Raw genomic sequence first — 14,487 nt, forward strand, 5'->3', positions numbered from 1 at the left:
GACTCACAAGGAGTTTTGGTTGGAGTTCAAAGGTGGTCAGTCTGTTGTAGAACCAAGACTAGTTGATGTTGTATGTGAAATCCAAAGGCTGTCTGTTGCAAAATGACCCTTGCCTTTTTGTTCTATTCATGGTTTCAGCTGATTGGATCAAGCCTACCCACATTATAGAGAGAAGTCAGCTTTATTCAAAGTCCATCAATTTAAATATTAATCCCATCCAAAAACACCCTCACGGAGCCCTGGCTGAGAAGCTCAATTAGAGTGTCATCTCAATACGACAAGGTTCTGGGTTCAATCCTCAGTCAGGGCATATACAGGAATCAAATGATGAATGCATAAATAAGTGGAACAACAAATTGATGTTTCTCCCTCTCCTTTCCTCTCTCTCTAAAAATCAATAATAATAAAAACACACAACATAAAACAAAAACACCCTCCCAGAAACATCCAGCGTAATGTTTGACAAAATATCTGGGCACCACAGCCCAACCAAAGTGACACATAAAATTACCCATAACAGATATATCGGACTTGATCCATCCATTCATTCAGTAAATATTTATTGAGCACCATCTGTGTCCTGGGTACTATTCATAGTGCTTGAAATACTGGAGAGAACGAAACAGTCCCTGCCTTTATGCAGCCCATTTGCTATTGGGGAAGACAGGTAGTGATATGTGCTGTGAAGAAAAATTTAAACAGCCTGATGACTGGAGCCTGATGACTATTCTAGGCAGAAAAGTCAAAGAAGGCATCTTTGAGGAGATGCCATTTGAGAAACACCCAAATGAAGAGAGTGAACCATTTGAATATTTAGGGGAAGAGCTTTCAATCTGTCTCAAGAGTGAGGATGTGCAAAGGCCCTGGGGTGGGAATATACTAGGTGTGTTCAAGGAACAGCAAGGAAACCAGTATGGGAGGAGCTGATTGAGTGAGGTGGAGAGCGGTAGGAAATGAACCAGGGCCTTGTGGTGGGCATAAGAGCTTTTCTGAAGGATTCAAGAGAGGGTTCAAAGAAAGATTAGGCCCTGGGCTTTAGGTAAGGTAATTCACATCTCTGTAGGACACAGGGGAACAAATGCCCTCTTGTGGGCTTCAGGATGTTGATACTCCCTCACTTCCTAACTCCTGCCTTCTCCACTTCTCCCAGTGTTGGCTCTACAGATCCTTTAACCTTCAGCACCAGGTGTCCTTGTCATTTCCTCACAAAAGACCTCCCCCCTTGGAATGAAGTTCTAGCCTCTTCCAGTGTTGTGCAAATTCTGCCACCTCTGGCCTCAGCTGGATGTGAACAGTCTCAATCTGTTCTAGCTCCTGCTGATTCTGTGGAAATGGAGAGAAAGAGTGGGCTCTGGTCCCATGAGAGGAAGTAGGTAGAGGGCTGGGTAAGCTGGAATATTTCAACTGCTGTTGGTTTCTCTAACAGAGCTGTGTCCAGGCTTTCTCTTTCTCTACCTGAAGGCAAACACATCTCACCTCTGTGATGTAGCCTTTTTTTGTTTGTTTGTTTGTTTGTTTTGGTTTGGTTCAGGGCTTAACAAACTTTGGCCCATGGATCAGATCATATAGGCCAGTTTCTGTAAAGTTTTATTGGAATACAACCATACTCATTTGTTTAAGTATTGTCTATGGCTGCTTCTGTGCTACAATGGTAGAGATGAGTAGATGCAACAGGGATTGTATGACTTGCAAAATCTAAAATATTCACTGTCTGGTCCTTTACAGAAAAAGTTTGCCCACCTCTGGAATGTAGTCTATGAGAGAAATGTATATTTCTTCTAATAACATGACTTTAAGTCTACTTCTTGCAAAGACTTCTTCAGGCAGAGTTCTGGCTTTATTATGCTAAAACGTTCTTCTCTGCTTGTCTTGGTCCCTTCGTTATTGAGGGTCCCACATAAACTAACAAGGCCTCTGGCTGAGCCATCTGGTTAACGGCATCATAGTAACCTGGTTCCTCTCTAATCCCCAAGATTCTTTCCTGAGAGGGGGAGTAGGAGTTCAGCTTGCCACACCTGTGGTCTGTAGTTAATTTTTTTGGTGTGTGACTCATAGCTGTTAACAGAATGGTATGTGATCAAAACAATGTGGAAGATTTATCCAAACTACCACATGAAAAAGTGTTAACACATGTTCATAGACAGGAGTGTTTTGAGAAATACTCAAAGGGAAATGAAACATGATTGCCATCAGTAGTTGCACTTGGATGTATGTTTTACAGCAGATCTTTATTTAAATATATTTTAATATTAATACTAATGGATTTGACATATGTGTTAGGGAGAGAACATGGGAAACTTAGAGTTAGATGCAATTTGGAGAGAACATACTTCCTCCTCCTTGACACGATGAGTTTAAGAATTTCTCTTGTAATGACCATCAGATACAAAATATGACATTCGCAGTAGACATGTGTTATTTTCCCATTGTTTATCTCTTTGGTGAATTGCCCCTTTCCCAGTTCATGTGGTCTTATTGGGCATGTAACTGGGACTGACCAATGCATGTACCCTATTCCTCGGTCACAGTCATTAGTGCAAGGACTGCATATTACCCATGCTTCCTGGTCTTGTGTGCTTTGGTTGATCTTATTTTCTTCTTTCCCTTCCTAAGATTTCTGCTTTTCCCCAGAAGGATGCTGAGTTCTAATTTGCCCTGGATAATTAGAGTAGATTGTGAAATTTATTTGAAATATCACTTAAAATTTAAAATGCCATTGCATTTTGTAATTGGAATAGATTGTATTTTTCATACAATCTCATCTTAGCTGCTCTTCTGCAATGTGGCTTTATCAGGAGGTAGAGTATAATATTCCTGCTCTTGAATATGGACTGGCCTTAGGCACTAGCTTGAATGTAGCAGAAGTGACAAATGATAAGCTTGTTAAAAGTTCATATTTCATGTAACCAGAACCCAATTCAAGAAATAGAACATTATCAGCCCCCAGAAGTTTCCTTTATGTCCCTGTCAACTGTCCCCCATAAGGTTAGCTATATTTTGACTTCAGACACTATTGCTTAATTTTGCTTGCTTAGGAATTGTAAATAAATGGAAGCTTTTGAGTATGGTTTCCTTTGCCCAGCTTTATGTTTGTGAGATTCACTCATGTTGTTGTGTGTAGTTGTACTTGTTTATTTTAATGGCAGTATTTCATTATTTGAATACATTAGACTTTATCCAGTCTGCTGTGGCTAGACATTGCGTAGTTTCCAGTGTTAGGCTATTATGAATAGTGCTGCTATACACATTCTTGTCCATGTCTTTTAGTAAAAATATGCATCCATTTCTGTTACATTCTTGTCCATGTTCATACTAGGAGTAGAAGTGCAAATGTTCATCTTTAGGGATACTGCCAGTTTTCCAAAGAGGTTATACCAGTTCACATTTGCACTGACTCTGTTAGAATTCTAGCTCAACATCTTTGCTAACATTTGGTATTGCCTGTCTTTTTCATCTTAGCCATGTGGTGAGTGAGTCATTTTATTTCAAAGCAGCATCTAATTTCCAATTGTTGAAAGACTAACACTAATCAGTTATATATCAGTCAGAATCAGTAGATGCCATTCTTTAGGAGGTAGCAAACGTTTATAATTTTTAGAAGGTATGGGGAATGTTTCTATATTATGTGTTAATTAGCATGCGTTGATCTTTTTTCTGATTATTTTATAAATGCAAGTATCATTGGATGTATATGTTTGGGTGGTTTATGCCTACTTTTGACCATAAAACTACTGATATGAACTGAGTGGTCCCAAGTTAAGAAGGTTCCCAAACAGACAACATCAAGGAGTAAGTACCTCACACTGTGATGGAAGAAATATATGTTTCCCAGGCATCATCAGCTTGGGGCTAACATTGAGGTCAAAATAACCATCCCTTATGAAATAGCATTTCTCTGTTTCTTCCTCTGTCCACTGTGTGAAACTGCAGTAGTTCATGGGTCCCTTACAGTAGTTCATGGGTCCCCACGGATACGCTCCTGTATGCTCCTGAGATGCTAGAGCAAGGCACCACTGTCTTTGGCTCTCCAGCTCTTGCTTGACGAGATAATGTCTCCGATCACTGCCCAAACCTGGGTCAGGTTGACACCATGCTGACACCCACTGACGTCCCACCCAACTGCCGTGCCAGCTGCACCTTCTCTGTTGCTGCTGAAATTGCCGACAAATGACTTTACCAACCCTTTGATCTTTAATGTCTCGTGGACATTTTTAATGAAACAGCTCTTTTTAGTTTCACTGACTTGAAAGCCATGGAACCCGGGTCACAGGATGCGGGGTGCAGCCACCACTGGGCAGAACATCTCTCCCCTCTGGCCCTGTCTCGATGTCACTGAACCCAATTTGTGACCTTTGACTTTTCCCTTAGAGTGAGTTACTTCCCAGGAGTCCCCTGGCCTCTCCTGTCAACAACCCTAGCAAGGTTACCTCACTCTTTCTGCCAGCGGAGCCCAGGCGTGTCTGAGTCCTGAGGGCTTGGTCTCGAGCTAGGGGCCCGCATGTCCGGGTCGGCCGGGGTTGGTCCTGGTTTATGACTGTTGTACTGGCATAATTATTAACAGCTCTTCCTTTTACTTTCAAGTCCAGGCTTGGGTGGTAAAGTGTACGGTCACCATCTCTCAAGCCATCTCTAGGAAAGTTTTCCAGAGGTGAAACAGAACCAACAGCACATTTGAGAACAGTCAAGAAAAAATACGTAAAAAAGAATCTGAACTCTGAAGGCTGGTGTTTGGCATGACCTGCTTATTCGCTGCCCCTGCTTTTCCTCTTAGCCCCAAGGCTGGCAGCCACTGGGCTCCACCTACAGGCTCTTCTCTGCTCTGGCCCTGGATGGAAAGAGCTGGAATAGACAGACTGCTCCGAAAGGCAGTGGAGGTTAATACCTGAGGTGCTGGGCCCTCCAGCATGCCCTGTGCCCAGTTTTTCTAATCTGCCTTCTGCTGTTTCCCTGAGACAGTGTGTTTTGTTCCCATCTTAGTTCAGCACGGGGCCCTAATTATCTTGCCATTCCCCCCTCCCTGGCCAGTCCTGGAACTGCTCCTGGCTCCTGCCCCTCCGTCAGATGGGTCCTGCTGTCCACTGCCAGCTTTGTCCACCTGGCCTGTCCTACCCTGGTGCCTGCCCTGCTCCCCCCGCCCTTCCCACTCTTTGGAAGCCATTTTGTAACCTCTTATTGCATGTGCACATGGGTTCCCACCAGGAAGGTGGGGTGCCTATGAGAAAGGGCAGGGGCACTGAAGTCAGGTGACCTGAATTCAAAAGACCCTGACTTCTGAGCTCAGTGATGAATCAGTCATCTGGGGCTGGACCAGTCTTTGGGAAAATAAGATTTCTGAACTTGAAGAATCAAAGCTCCACCTAAGAGAAGCCGGGGAAGAGAGCCTGGAACAGCTGGCTTGATTTTCCATCCTTGTGCTACAGTGGTCGGCAAACTGCGGTTCTTTGGCCCCCTGAGTGTGGCTCTTCCACAAAATACCATGTGCGGGCTGCACGTACAGTGCGATTGAAACTTTGTGGCCCATGTGCAGAAGTTGGTATTTTGTGGCAGAGCCACACTCAAGGGGCCAAAGAGCCGCATGTGGCTCGCGAGCCGCAGCTTGCTGACCACTGTGCTAGGAGAAAGTTTGGGCTGCTCTTGAAGCTGGGCCCACTCACCTATCCAGTTGCTACAAGCCCGGACAGCTTCTTACAGGGGAGTGTCAGTAGCACCTTTTCCTCATCTCATTTCCGGAGTTTTGGGGAAACCAATTTGAGAAATTTGCCAGGAATGGAAAAAGAATCTTCTACTCTTTTTTTGAAAAAAATATTTTTTATTTATTGATTTTTAGAAAGAGGAAGGGAGAGGGATAGAGAGAAACATCCACGAGAGAGCAACATATCAGTCGGCTGCCTCCTGCACACCCCTACTGGAGGTTGAGCCCGCAACCTGGGCATGTGCCCTGACCAGAATGGAACCAGTGACCTCTTGGTTCATGGGTTGATGCTCAATCACTGAGCCACACCGGCCTGGCAAGAATCTTCTCTTAAGTCTCTGTCTTTCAGTAATACTTAGTTCATGTTCAAGCTAATCTAAAATAAGGAGAAAGAGCATTATTTCCATCACTTTGTACTGAAGTGAATTCAGAATGAGTTGGAAACATGTATGTTATAAGCATCCATATTAATGACCTATAATATAAAACAGAAATTGGCAAGGCCCACCAGATAATAGTTGTTCTTCCTGGAATGGGAGATGGCAGTGGAGAAAAGTAGGATTTCAGTAAACATCTCTCTCCTGTGCAGCAATCCCCAGTGAGGGACTCAGATCTGATGAAATGAGTCAGGCTTGCAGTTATTACGGTATATTACAAACATTTTTCAGCATTCATTATGACTGGTGTCTCCGTGGATTTGGCCAGTTCCTGGCAATTATGGACTTGGCTGCTAGTAGAAACCAGTGTGCCAAATGCCTGGAATGACGGTCCATGTCTGAGTGGCTTTCAGTCTGGGAGGGATGTTGTTCAAACACCTCGTTCCTTCCCGGGGTGCCAAATTCTGGTAACAGTTCTGTCCTTTCAATCTGTTTATCCTAGAAACTTGACCAGAAAGGATATGGCCACATCCCTTGCTTCTGCATCAAACACCTGGGGGACCCTGCATGGATTTTACAGGATCTGCCTGCCGCTTGGTCCAGAAGTTTCATGTCTGGGGCCTTCGTCAGAAAATCACATTCAGAACATAACATGTTAGATGGATTATCAGAAAACACCAATTCCTTTAGAGACTGTTAAATCTGGAGGCTGGGCTAAATCCCAAACGGAGTTATGGCACTCAGCTCCAGTTTTATTTGAGTTTTAACCAACCTGTCCTCAATTATAGCTGATTCACACGTGTTCTTTGTGCTTCAGCCCTTTATTAAGAAGAGAGGCTGTGGCTTGGCACGTTCTGTTTAGCAGTGGAAGCTGTGGAAAAACCAACACAGGACCATCAGCATATATGGCGAGGACTAGAATGTGTGCTCCCTGAGGCAGGACTTTCTGTCTGTCTTGTTAATGACTGTTAACAGTATCTAGACAAGCATCTAAGTATTTGTCGAATGAATAAAGAAGTGGATGAATAAATTATAAACCCGCCGTACTGAATTGCATAGTAAATATCACTTTGTCCATTCCTTATTCTCTTATTTTCCTCGCTTTATTTTTATTCAATTAGACAGAAGGCAGTTAAAAACACTTCTTTACTAAATGAAGCAAATTAGAAGTAAATATGGCCACCTTAACTGGGGCCTGGTGTGTGCTTGTTAATCTTTTCATTTATTCCTGCCTCCCTTCCTCCCCTAACTTTCATATCTCTCCTCAAGAAGTAGCCCCCCTCTCCTGGCTCAACCTTTGGCCTGGCCTTCCTCACAGAGTAAAATTTGTCTTCACCTATAACATTATGTGGCCATGAAAATACTCACCTCTTTTCCTCTAGTTTGAATGAGGCATCCATTCTATATAAGACAGACCTCCCTTTGTTGAATCTTGAAGTATGAGTTACTTCATCTCTTTTTTAAAAAATCTATTTTTATTGATTTCAGAGAGGAAGGGAGAGGGGAGAGAGATAGAAACATAGGTGATGAGAGAGAATCATTGATCAGCTGCCTCCTGCACACCCTGTACTGGGGATGGAGCCTGCAACCCAGGCATGTGCCCTGACTGGGAAGTGAACCATGACCTCCTGGTTCATAGGTCGATGCTCAATCACTGAGCCATGCTGGCTAGGCATTACTTCACCTCATTTCTGCCTTCTCCTTGCTATTGGCTTTCCATAGAAGAGCTTAAGTATCACCAATATTAAAACAAACACATACACAAATAAAACAGGACAATAAAACCCAAGCCCCCCAAACTAGTCCCATCTCACTTTACCCTCACAGCCTAGTTTTTCAATAGAAAGGTCTGCATTCAGAGATTGTACTTTCTCCCTTAAAAAACCCCACACAAACCAATTATTTTTTGTGAAATTAAAGAAGAAAAAAAGTTCTTTTAGAAGGAAAATCTGAAATCAGAAAATATGTCTCTTCTTTAAGCATAGAACTATATGTTTTTCTTCTTTTCTAGTTAGATTTCTTAGGATAAGTGCATAAATCCCAAATAAAATTGCATTTTATCATGGAACTTTCTGTTGACGAAATCTCTTGACAACAAAGGAGAAAAATACAAGAACAATCTTTTATTGTAAAACTTGTTTATAATCCAAGAGGAAATACACGTTTGGACTCTTTGTACAGGGGTTTGTTTTAAGGTTGATGGACTGAAGGTGAAACTAAATAATGGTTCTTAAATGGAACCAGTAGGTATAAATGAACCAGCAGGATGTTTGTTAATCTTCTTAATTTTTTTTAAAAAAATATTTTTATTGATTTCAGAGAGAAAGGGAGAGGGAGAGATAGAAACATCAATGATGAGAGAGAATCATTGATCAGCTGCCTCCTGCACACCCGCTTCTGGGGATCGAGCTCACAACCCGGGCATGTGCCCTGACCGGGAATCGAACCGTGATGTCCTGTTTCATAGGTTGACACTCAGCCACACTCAACACCAGCCGGTGCCTTTTCAACATTTTTGGGCCCTTTCTCTTCGTCTCCTCTGCCACGGCCTCAAATCAGACCTTATCAGTTCTTACCTGAAATACTGAAACAGTTTTCCACCTGCCTCTTTGCTTCTGCTCATACACTTCTCCGCTGCATTCTCCACATGAATCGCTTGATGAGGCCAGAAGGATCATTTTAAGATGCAAATCTGTTCATATCATTTCCCTACTGAAGACCCTTTACTTGCTTTCCACTGTTGCTGAAGTTCAAATGTTGAGCATAGCATAAAGATTATTTGTTAGTTGGCGCCCCCTGCCTAGACTATGTATCTTAGCTTTCTTGGGGGTTCTCAGACTCAGAGGCCTACACTGGAGGTTACAGTGGGGACTCGGAAGGGAATGGAGAGTTTATAACCCCATCTAAAGGGGACATTCTTTTTTTTTTTTTTTTTTTAAATCCTCACCCAATGATACTCTTCCATTGATTTTCCAGAGAGAGTGGAAGAGAGAGGGAAAGACAGAGAAAAACATCGGTATCGACTGGCTGCCTCCCGCATGAGCCCACAACCGGGGCCTGCGGACTGAAGGGTCCCGGGTTCGATTCCGGTCAGGGGCATGTACCTGGGTTGCGGGCACATCCCCAGTGGGAGATGTGCAGGAGGCGGCTGATCGGTGTTTCTCTCTCATCGATGTTTCTGACTCTCTATCTCTCTCCCTTCCTCTCTGTGAAAAATCAATAAAATATATATTTAAAAAAAAAAAAAAAACATCGGTATCGACTGGCTGCCTCCCGCATGAGCCCACAACCGGGGCTCGTACCCTTGACCAGAATTGAACCCGGGACTCTTTGGTCCGCAGGCCGACACTTTACCCACTGAGCCAAACCGGCCAGGGCTAAAGGGGACATTCTTTTTAGTTCCATCCAGTTGTTGCTGGGTGGGAATTTGGGCTCAGTACAACCAAATTCCCCCCCCCCCTTTTTTTTTCATGAGAAGCTAGATTTTTAGGTTAAACTTTCTGTTTATTAAAGGTTGGAAACTAATTTAAAAATTTAAAGACATTGGTGGTAGTTCATTATGAAAGTGAAAGAGAAAAACAAACACATGATCTGTGGACCAAATTAAACACAGCTGTGTAAGATTGTGCAAGATTGATGCCTGTGCCTACAGGCTCCCCCCGATTCTGCATTATAGCCACATGGAACTGCTTCCAGTACCCTGTGCATGTGGAGTGCCCCTTGCCTCTGGTTTTGCTGGCTCTCTTGGTTTGAAATGCTCTTTCCTCTTTACATGACGCCAACCCTCCCCCAGTCTTTTCCCAAATACGTGGTAAGGAATTTGGAATTAATCTTTATTTGTCAAGACTTCCCTTATAAGTCCCTTCTCTCTGAAGTGTTTCCTGACATGTCTTTACCCCACTTTACGGAGAACCAACTCTTCCACCTTTGCACTCCAACAGGTTCTATGGACATCTTTTTAGTTTAGTTTTTTTTTTTTAATAAATATTTTATTGATTTTTTACAGAGAGGAAGGGAGAGAGATAGAGAGCTAGAAACACCGATGAGAGAGAAACATCAATCAGCTGCCTCCTGCACACCTCCCACTGGAGATGTGCCCGCAACCAAGGTACATGCCCTTGACCGGAATCGAACCTGGGACCTTTCAGTCCGCAGGCCGACGCTCTATCCACTGAGCCAAACCGGTTACGGCTAGTTTTGGTTTTTATTTGTTCCCATGATGCAATCTCTACAGCAGGGGTGGGCAACCCCTGGCACACATGCCAAACATGGCACGCCAGTAACTTTTGCTGGCACATGAAACCCTCTCTTATAATCTTCCATTTACAATTTTTTTTTCTTAATATCGACTTTTTTATTTTTCAGATAAATTCAGTGTAGGTGCATCTTAGATAAATAAATAATTTTACATAGCATGTATACATTAAAAAATAAATGTATTTTTCATCACCATATACTGTGTTTTTGTCGCTCGAATGAATTTTATTATTTCTTCAAGGTTCTTCACATACGTACACCTTAAGAGATATCAAGTAGGTGTAACATGTTCTCAAAAAATTAGGGTTGTCACGCAGAAGAATTTTGAGTCAGAGATCTTGCTGGTTTTGGCACGCACTCACAAAAAGGTTGCCCACCCCTGCTCTAGAGTTTAAGCTGCAAGGGGACAGATGCCAAGTCTAATTTATCCATGTATCCTCAGTGCCTAGCACAGTAATTGGCACGCAGTAGGCACTTAATAAATATTTGTTGAATGAATAAAATACACAGTAGTTATTTGCCAAGAGGTATACTTTCTAAAGTTGACATCCACTCTAATTTTTATCAACAAATACCAAAATGTTATTTTATGGTTGAAAACTATGGTTGAAATATCATTCCCCAATCTTTAGAAATATCGATACCTCTTTTGGAAACTAGTCTCCAAAGATGGCCACCAATGAAGCATGCCTCCCAGTATTCTTGCTCTGATGTGATTCCCTTTCCTAGAATCTGGGCTGGCCCTGTGGCTTGCTTTTTGACCCGTAAATGAGTGGAAGGGACACTGCATGGCTTCCAAGGCTGAGTCATAAGAAGTCTTCCATTTCTGCCTGAGTTTCTTGGAATGCTTGCTCTTGGGACACTCTGTTCGGGAACCCAGCTGCTGTGCTATGTGGAGCTCATGTCACATGAAGAGGCCATATGTAGGCCATTTACAGACCCCTGCTGGGCTCTCAGCCAATAGTGAGCATCAACGGCCAGCATGGGAGTGAGGCATATTGCACATTCAGTCCAACTGAGCCTTCAGATTGAAACCTTAGCCAACTTTGTACAGCGACTGCATGACACCAAGTGGGAATCATCCCCTGAGTCCATTCCACCCACAAAGCTGGGAGGTAATAATAAAATCACTCTTTTATCAAATTAATTTTAACTTAATTACTTTGTTAGGCAGCAATGGATAGCCAGAATACCTTGGAAGTGAATAAAATATTATGCTTGAAACTGCATGTCAAGAAGAGTTTAAATTATCTTGCTATAATTGACCTTGGAGTTCTGTGCTACATTATTTCACAAATAACCTACTTGACCTCACACTTTTAAATGTGCAGTTAACTGATACATTTTCATCAAAAAGTCTTTAAGTTCCCTAACAGATTTATACACATCAAATCCTTATACAGTGAATAACATGATGATGAAAAATTGCATCCTATAGTAGCCAGTTCATTTTTCCTTTTATGAGAATGAAGTTATAGAAAATATTTTCTATGGTCCTTTCTATGGAGCAGTTATTTGTTAGTAAAATAATATATGCCAGGTTTTAGTCATTAACATTTTTTTAGCTTCTTTATGTTGGATAGCTCTCTTTCACTGATTTTAAAATTAAGCTATAATTCATATACAGTGTAACTCGCCCTTTGTCCTATACAGTTCTGCAAGTTTTGACAAATGTAGACAGTTGTGTAACACTACCACACTCAAGATACAGAACAGTACCATCACCCCCAAATATCCCTGTGCCCCTTTGTAGTCAAGCCTCCTCCTTGGCCACTGATTTTTAAAAGATAATTTATTGAGATGAAATTCCCATAACATAAAATTAACCATTTTAAAGTGAACAATTCAGTGGCATTTAGTACATTCACAATGTTGTATAACTACCACCTCTGTCTAGTTCCAAAACATTTCCATTACTTCAAAGCAAAACTTACAATTTTATCTCCCATTCCCTCCTCCCCCGGTCCCTGGCAACCAACAGTCTGTATTCTGTTTCTGTGGATTTATCCATTCTGCATACTTTATCTGAATGGAATCATACAATAAATATGTGACCTTCCTCTGTCTGGCTTCTTTCACTTAGCGTGATGTTTTGGGGGTTCATCCCCTTTATAGCACCTATTAGCACTTCTTTACCTTTTATGGCTGAATAATATTCCTCTTTATGGATATGATCTGTTTCTTTGTCCCAATAGTTTTGCCTTTGCAAGAATGTCAGACAAATGAAATAACATAATCTATGTAGCTCTTGAGTCCAGTGAGATGTTTGATTTTTGCTTTTAGAGTGTATGGGTACCTTCAAATATCTCCATCACTGTTAAACTTTCTTCCTAATGGTTCTGTGGGGACATGGTATTTTGGGGTCAGAACTTGTGTGTACCCTCCTCTCCTTTGCTTCATTGGACTTTCTCCTTTTTACTTTGAGGTCCTGTCCAGAGCCTGGGCACATGACATCAGACATCATCGCTTTAGAGAAAGGTTGGTGGTATGAAATCGGTGAACATGAGAGTCTAACTGTTCACATTAAATTAAAAAGCCATTTTATGGGTATAAGTAAGATTTGTGAAGAATACTTAAGGAGTCAGGTTTTTCCCCCTTGAGACACAGAAGAGAGAGCTATGGACTAAGGAGGTGAGATATAGGCAGAAGTAACCGGAGATGCTGCTGTGTTCTTGGAGGAAGCAGTAGCCTCCCCCACTGCCTTTGTGGAGAGCATGTGTTGTGGGAGGGGCAGCAGATCTGTAAGGAATATGAGGACAGAGGGAGTTTCTGATTATGTCCAGAGTGGGGTCTGGGAAACCAAGGCAGATGCTGGGGAGATATCCCTGAAGAAGCGTAGGTAAGGCAGGAGGATGTGGCAACTAGAGAGGACCCCAGCAGCTGCCTGGTTTGCTGGCCGAAAGTGGGCCTTTAGAGAGCTGACCCGGTTTCACATCACTGGGGGAGGGCTTGGAAGTTAGCCAAGAGCGAGAGAAAGAGGAGGGGAGCCTGAAGGGTCTCTCGGTAGGGAGATCAGCTGTGGAGAGAGTATGTACTGAGTGGCTGGGGACCAGATGGGGAACCCAGCCTCCTCAGGAAATGTTGGCCTGCAGGGACATTCATCAGAGCTGAAGACCAAACGGGGCTGAATATCTCAGCAGAAGCCAGTGTGGGGCAGATGATGCAACGAGGGACGCGATGCCTTCCCCTCGTGTCTTGATGCCACAGGAGGCCCTGCAGCTTGAGAAACACACAGGAAAAGGACGGGAGGAGAAACTGTTCTTAAACTTGAAATGACTAAATGTACCTGGAATTAGCTAGGGCTGTAATTTCTGCCAGTAGGTGGAATTGGAGCTTGAGCTAGAGAATATGAATATAGTAGACTTGTTAGCCATTCTGTGCCACAGTCTTTTCATCTGGTAAAGAGAGGGGTGCAAGCATAGTACCTCCTCAGAGGATTATTATGAGGGTTAAATGAATGAATATGTGCACAGCATTTAGGCCAGTGTCTGGCACAAAGCAAACACTTACTACATATTAACTCTCATTATCTGCAAAATACATACATATAGACCACAAGCAAACAAACTGCAAAACAGAAGGCGATAGGAAAATAAAGACATTCCTTGAAAATCTTATCTGCTGTGGTTCTGTGCTATTGCACAGGTAACCCAGGAAATCAGAGTTCCTGCCCTTTGGAACCTTCAGTTTAAGACATAATCAAACCTGACAGCCCCTCCTGTTGTTGCTAGAGCTGAATTATCAATACGCATTGACTGCATGCCAAGAAAATAAAATGATGACAAGAAGAAGCATGGCCGATTATTTCAGGTATGGCTTTTAAGATCTCTGCGTCGGGGGTAGGGAGATTGGTCCCTTAGATCTTGCTCTCAACTTTATGGGCTTAGCTTATCAATTTACCCAGAATGCTCTGCTTCTCTCTCGATATATATTACATGTAAAAATAGTTTATGTTCAACTTTTTAGTACTTTAAAAAATGTATTGATCAATTTGAAAATAGCATCCTAATATATAAAAAGCCAGAAGCCGTCACGACCGAAACAACTGGACGGATGACTGAACAGCAGGCTGCGTGGGGTGACCAGGCTGACAGAGGGGGGCAGTTGGGGGCAACCAGGCCATCAGGGGGGACAGTAAGGGGCAACTAGGCTGGCAGGGGG

This window comes from Myotis lucifugus, unplaced genomic scaffold, assembly GCF_000147115.1.
Source record: "Myotis lucifugus unplaced genomic scaffold, Myoluc2.0 scaffold_191, whole genome shotgun sequence".
Lineage (NCBI taxonomy): Eukaryota > Metazoa > Chordata > Mammalia > Chiroptera > Vespertilionidae > Myotis > Myotis lucifugus.